This window comes from Rhinopithecus roxellana, chromosome 8 (genome assembly GCF_007565055.1).
Source record: "Rhinopithecus roxellana isolate Shanxi Qingling chromosome 8, ASM756505v1, whole genome shotgun sequence".
NCBI classification, from domain to species: Eukaryota; Metazoa; Chordata; class Mammalia; order Primates; family Cercopithecidae; genus Rhinopithecus; species Rhinopithecus roxellana.
In genome coordinates this window covers 105,093,977-105,099,688 of record NC_044556.1, presented here as the reverse complement: position 1 = coordinate 105,099,688, position 5,712 = coordinate 105,093,977, and the positions used below count along the sequence as shown (strand labels likewise).

Genomic DNA, 5,712 nt, shown 5'->3' with positions numbered 1-5,712 from the left:
CCAATGATCCCCACTTTCTGATATTTATACCCTGTATAACTCCCTTCCATATTGGGACAGGGTTGGTCAGTGTATCCAAGAGAATACAGCAGAAGTGATGACATGTCGTGTCTGAAATTAAGTTATAAGAGACACCACAGCTTGCTCTTGATTACACTTTTCTTTTATCTCTTAGATTGCTTCCTCAGGGGAAGCCAGCCGCCGTGTCATGAGTGCCCACTGTAGAAATGAACTGAAACTTCCTGCCGACAGCCACCCAGGTGAGCTTGGAACTGGAGGCTCCAGTCCAGCCAAACCCTCAGTTTACTGTAGCCCCAGTTGTCAGCTTGACTACAACCTCCTGGGACACTGTGCAGCAGAACCACCCAGCTAAGCTCCTCCTGGATTCCTGACTCACAGAAACTATGCCAGATAATAAATATTTGTTGTTTTATCCCTTTCAGCTTTACGGTAATTTGTTATGAAGCAATAGATAACTAATAGACTACCCGTGAATTCATTCATTTACGAATTCATTTATTCAACAAGTACCTGTTAAAGTCTACGGTCTTTCGATCTCTGTAACACACTTCAGAGCCATAGTAAAACAATATATCCCCTCAAGGAGCTAACAGAACCATTGGGAACACAAATGCATAAATAGTGTTAATTCTAATTGGTAAGTGCAATGAAAAAGTTACATTTAAAAGCATGCAAAAAGAGAAAGTTTATCAAGGAGAGTTTGGTAAAGCTGCATAGAACTAACATACTGACATTGTGTCTTTCAGAACAAGGAGAATCAGTCAATGAGGAGATAAAATGTATTCCAAGGAAGAAATAGTTATTAGCCAAAGCTGAATTCATGAAGCAGCATGCTATATGCTGCGATTTGGAATCAGTTTAATGCTTCTGGAATGGAATATTGGAAGCAGAGAATGGGAGGAAATACATCTAGAAATGTATTTCAAAGGGCCCGCAATGCTATATTAGAACACTTAAAGTTTATCCTATAGGTCCTGAGGAGCCAATGAGCGCCCATAAACAAACAAAAAAAAGTCATCATAAAATTTGCATTTGGTGACAGAATGAATGGAGGATGAATCTGAGGGCAAAAAGGTTAGAAGCAAGGACTCTAGTTGGAAAGCTGGTCTTGCAATGATCAAGTAAGAGAGGATAAAGGCCTGAATTAGGGCCTTGGTGTTAGGAATGGAGAGGACTAGATGATTGTTTGGACATGGGGAAAAGCAAAGGAGGAATAAAGGATAATGTTCTGCTTCACAACTGTGTGACATGATGGAATGTGATTCCACCACAAGAGAAAATAGGTAGAGGGGAGAAAAAGATTATCGGGGAAGTTTCTAAGTTCAGTTTGGGCTATGCTAACGTTGAAATTGATAAGAAACATCACATTGATAAGAAACATCACATTGGCCGGACGCGGTGGCTCAAGCCTGTAATCCCAGCACTTTGGGAGGCCGAGACGGGCGGATCACGAGGTCAGGAGATCGAGACCATCCTGGCTAACACGGTGAAACCCTGTCTCTACTAAAAATACAAAAAATTAGCCGGGCGTGGAGGCAGCGCCTGTAGTCCCAGCTACTCGGGAGGCTGAGGCAGGAGAATGGCGGGAACCCGGGAGGCGGAGCTTGCCGTGAGCTGAGATCCGGCCACTGCACTCCAGCCTGGGGGCAGAGCGAGACTCCGTCTCAAAAAAAAAAAAAAAAAAAGAAAGAAAGAAAAGAAACATCACATAATTGATAGTAATACCTTTGTCTACAATTAAAGTCCCATCATCCCTCGTAGGGAGGTAGGACACGCCAATGCACATCGTAAGATAGTGACATGTAAAGAGAGAATCAGGAACTATGCACACATGAAAATGGCAATCTTTCATTGACAGAAAGAAACAGGACTTGATATAAATCTTGGCAGTCTTTTGGGTATAGGATCGCCTGGCAACGGGGTGGTGATTCAGTGGGAAACTGGGGAATAATGGGGAAATGCTATTACATGCAACAAGCCATATTTTGGATTTAAAATAGGACCTCCCTGACTCATTTCCTTTTCGAACATGGTATTATCAAGAGTAATTGGATTATTTCAAATGTTATTTCTAGAGTTTCATTTTAAAATAAAATTATATTGGCCACTCAAATCACAGACTGGATTGCCATCTGTTTCCTACTCCAGTACATTCTTGCTGTCTGGGTATTTGCCTTCTCAGAGAAAGAAAGGGAAGGCAAAGGCTTAGGATGTGGGGAAGAATACGCAATGGGACTTCCCAAAGATGGCAACATAAGCCGGTGCTTTTTCTTCTTATTTGGGAAGGCTGTTGCTGGAGGAGAAAAAAAAAAAAAGTAAGAATGGGAAAGAGCCGGGCGCGGTGGCTCAAGCCTGTAATCCCAGCACTTTGGGAGGCCGAGGCTGGCGGATCACAAGGTCAGGAGGTCGAGACCATCCTGGCTAACACAGTGAAACCCCGTCTCCACTTAAAAAATACAAAAAATTAGCCGGGCGAGATGGCGGGCGCCTGTAGTCCCAGCTACTCGGGAGGCTGAGGCAGGAGAATGGCGTGGACCCGGGAGGCGGAGCTTGCAGTGAGCTGAGATCCGGCCACTGCACTCCAGCCTGGGCGACAGAGCGAGACTCCGTCTCAAAAAAAAAAAAAAAAAAAAAAAAAAAGAATGGGAAAGAAAGTAACTGTTTTTTTTTTTTTTAGCACTTACCAGATGTCAAGCTCAGCTAGGTGTTTTCCATATACTGTCATTTAATCCTCATACATTTGGAAGGTGTGTATTATTAACCCTGTTACAGAAATCAAGAAGCAGGCTTTCAGAAAGGTTAAGTAATTTGCCTAAAACTGCACAGGACACTGCTTTCAAAATCTATCTGTTTTCACCCTTAATTAAATGATGAGTCGCCTGTTCATTCATAGCTGATGTATATTGCAAGGAGAAAGTGATCCTTTTGCTTGATAAAACACACTTTTTGAATCATCATAGAAAATGTGCTGTAGCCCAAATAACCCATGCAGAAACAGCAAAGAAGACGTGCTGGGGTAAGACTTTCTCTTCCCCAGTCTCAACATATGGATAATTCCTCCTTTTGGAATTGAAGTCATAACTACAGAATTTTTCATGAACATTTTAAATGGAAAAATCCTCATTGCCCTTTTGAATTATAATTCTAATACTTCTTCATGTAGGCGAAGAGAAAGAGAGAGAAAGAAAAATGGGTAAGGAAAAAGTAGGGTTCCTTGGTAGTCCCATGCTACTCAGAAATGATCACTGTTCAAAATTTGTATGTATTTCTACGAATTTTTTTCCAGGCAAATGCATATGTATGTCTAAGTATGTACACACAGACACGAACAAACATGAGATTTTCTTGTAAGGACTTCTGTGCAATCTGCTTTTCTCATTTATTTAACAGTATTTTGTTTAAATATCTCATGATGCATATAGCTACCCAATTTGTTGTAAGAGCTTCACTATGTTCTATTATTTAGAAATGGTTACCAAACTTAAATATCATTTCAAGAGCAAAATAAAGTTAATGAAGAGTGGAACAACACGCAAATCTGAAACTACCTATATTGTGTATCTGTAGTGTATTTGTTCTCTAGTGTCCATTTCTGTACCCTACAGCTAGTTGGCTCAAGAAGCAGACACTTTCAGATGAAATTTTCCCAGAGCAGAAAAAAATTAAAAATCTTAATTGGACCATCGATTGCTGGAGTCAGAACTAGACCCGTAGCTTCTCCTCAATCTTGCTTTGCACACTGGCGATGTCTCACCCACTCCCAACACCCCAACTCCTCTGTCCTGGAGCTCATTCCCATGGTACATTATCTTCTTTCACACCAGGGGCATCCTACAGAGAGTTGCCTACCTAAGAAGCGGCAGCCTGATGCTGATGAAAATCCAACAGGGGCTCATAACTGAATAAATTGTTTATCTGTTCCTGTTGTGTGATGTAGTCACTATATACTCCAGAAAATAATCTCTCTCTCTCTCTCTCTTTTTTTTTTTTAGGCCCATGACATGGTTTTACTGTAGCTCCAATCTGACTCTACCCTACTCACACTCTATTCTCAGGGGCTTGGGGAAGGCCACCCCACTAGGGACCCTGTCCTCACCAGAGCTTGGACATGGGATCTCTTTCAAGCAGGGGGCTTTGGCCTTCTTGGAGGCTTCCCGTCTCTCTTGGGACTGTATGTGCTCTGAGCTGGGCTTGGCTGACACTTGGCTGTTCCTTCAGTCTTGGCCCTGAGGCCATGACAATCGGGAAGGTCCAGCTGTCCATGTCAGTGGGGCTCGGGGACATGGCAGTCCACGTAGAAGTTCCTCGTGTTCTAGGGTAGACTGAATTCTGCCCCTTCCAGCTCTAGCGTCAGCACGATCTGCCAGCCCAGAGGGGAGTTCTCCTGGAGGAGTCAGGCCACGTCTAGCATGCTGTCTTTCCTCTCTTCGGGAGCAGGCAGAAGGTCCAGTTGGTCTTTGCTCACATGCACATGGCAGGTGGAGCATGCCAGGAAGGCTTCACAGGTGCCTTTCAGGTTCACCCCATGGCATTGGGTCAGGTGGAGAATATTGTCTTCCGACTCTGCAGCTCACTGGGATCCACCAGCTGGACAGGTCTACAAACACCATGTTCACCACATCCCTGGGCCGCTCAGGGCAGCTGGGCTCTTCCTCTCCTGCCTGGCACGTCAGCCTATCTCCTGAAAGTTCCTGGCTGTGCTGGCGCCTACGCCTCCCTGGAGCCTAAAGAGCTCCTGGGTCTGTTACACCAGGTGTCCCTGGCAGTCCACAGCAGAACCCTGGCACTCATTCTACAGCGGCCCTCTGAGGCAGCCATGACAGGTGTCAGGTGACTCGGCCAGACAATTCTATTATCTTTCATCACGGCTTGCCAAAAGGAAATTTTTTCTCAAAGTATATATCCAGGTTTTTATGTCTGAGAATCATAAATAAATCTTCCAAATTTGACGAAAAAGTTATCTAGTCATTTTCAAGTTAAATCATAATCACAAAAAAAGAAAAAAAATGGAGCAAAACATGATGTCATTTGCATAGATCAGGAGTCTGTAAATTAGAGACCATGGTCCAAATTCAGCCCGTTGCCTGTTTTTATAAATAAAGTTTTTTGTTTTGTTTTGTTTGAGACAGAGTCTTGCTCTGTCGCACAGGCTGGAGTACAGTGGCACAATCTTGGCTCACTGTAATCTCTGCCTCCCAGGTTCAAGCAATTCTCTTGCCTCAGCCTCCCAAGTAGCTGGGATTACAGGCGTGTGCCACCACGCCTGGCTAATTTTTGTATTTTTAGTAGAGACGGGGTTTCACCAGGTTGGCCAGGCTGGTCTTAAACTCCTGACCTCAGGTGATCCACCCACCTCAGCCTCCCAAAGTGCTAGGATTATAGGCATGAGCCATGCGCCTGCCCTAAATAAAGTTTTTAAAAAAACTTTTTATTAGCCCTGCCCAAGCAAGACCTCAAAAAATTTGGTTATCGACTCACACTGTTGCTCTCCTTGGAAACTTTGAGTAAATGGCAAAAACTATATTCGTTCCAAAGAATGAGCATTATAAATAAAGTTTAATTGGAACACAGCCACACACATTGACTTATGTATTGTCTGTGGCTGCTTTCACTCTATAATGGCCAAGTTGAGAAGTTGCAGCAGAGATCATATGGCCTTCAAAGCCTAAAACGTTTACTATGTGGCCCTTT

General features: G+C 43.5%; 1 pseudogene; it reads right to left on the bottom strand.

Annotated features, from left to right (window-relative positions):
• Positions 1 to 4,285: 4,285 nt before the first annotated feature.
• On the bottom strand, positions 4,286 to 4,839 carry LOC104679199 (annotated as a pseudogene).
• Between the last annotated feature and the right edge of the window lie 873 nt (positions 4,840 to 5,712).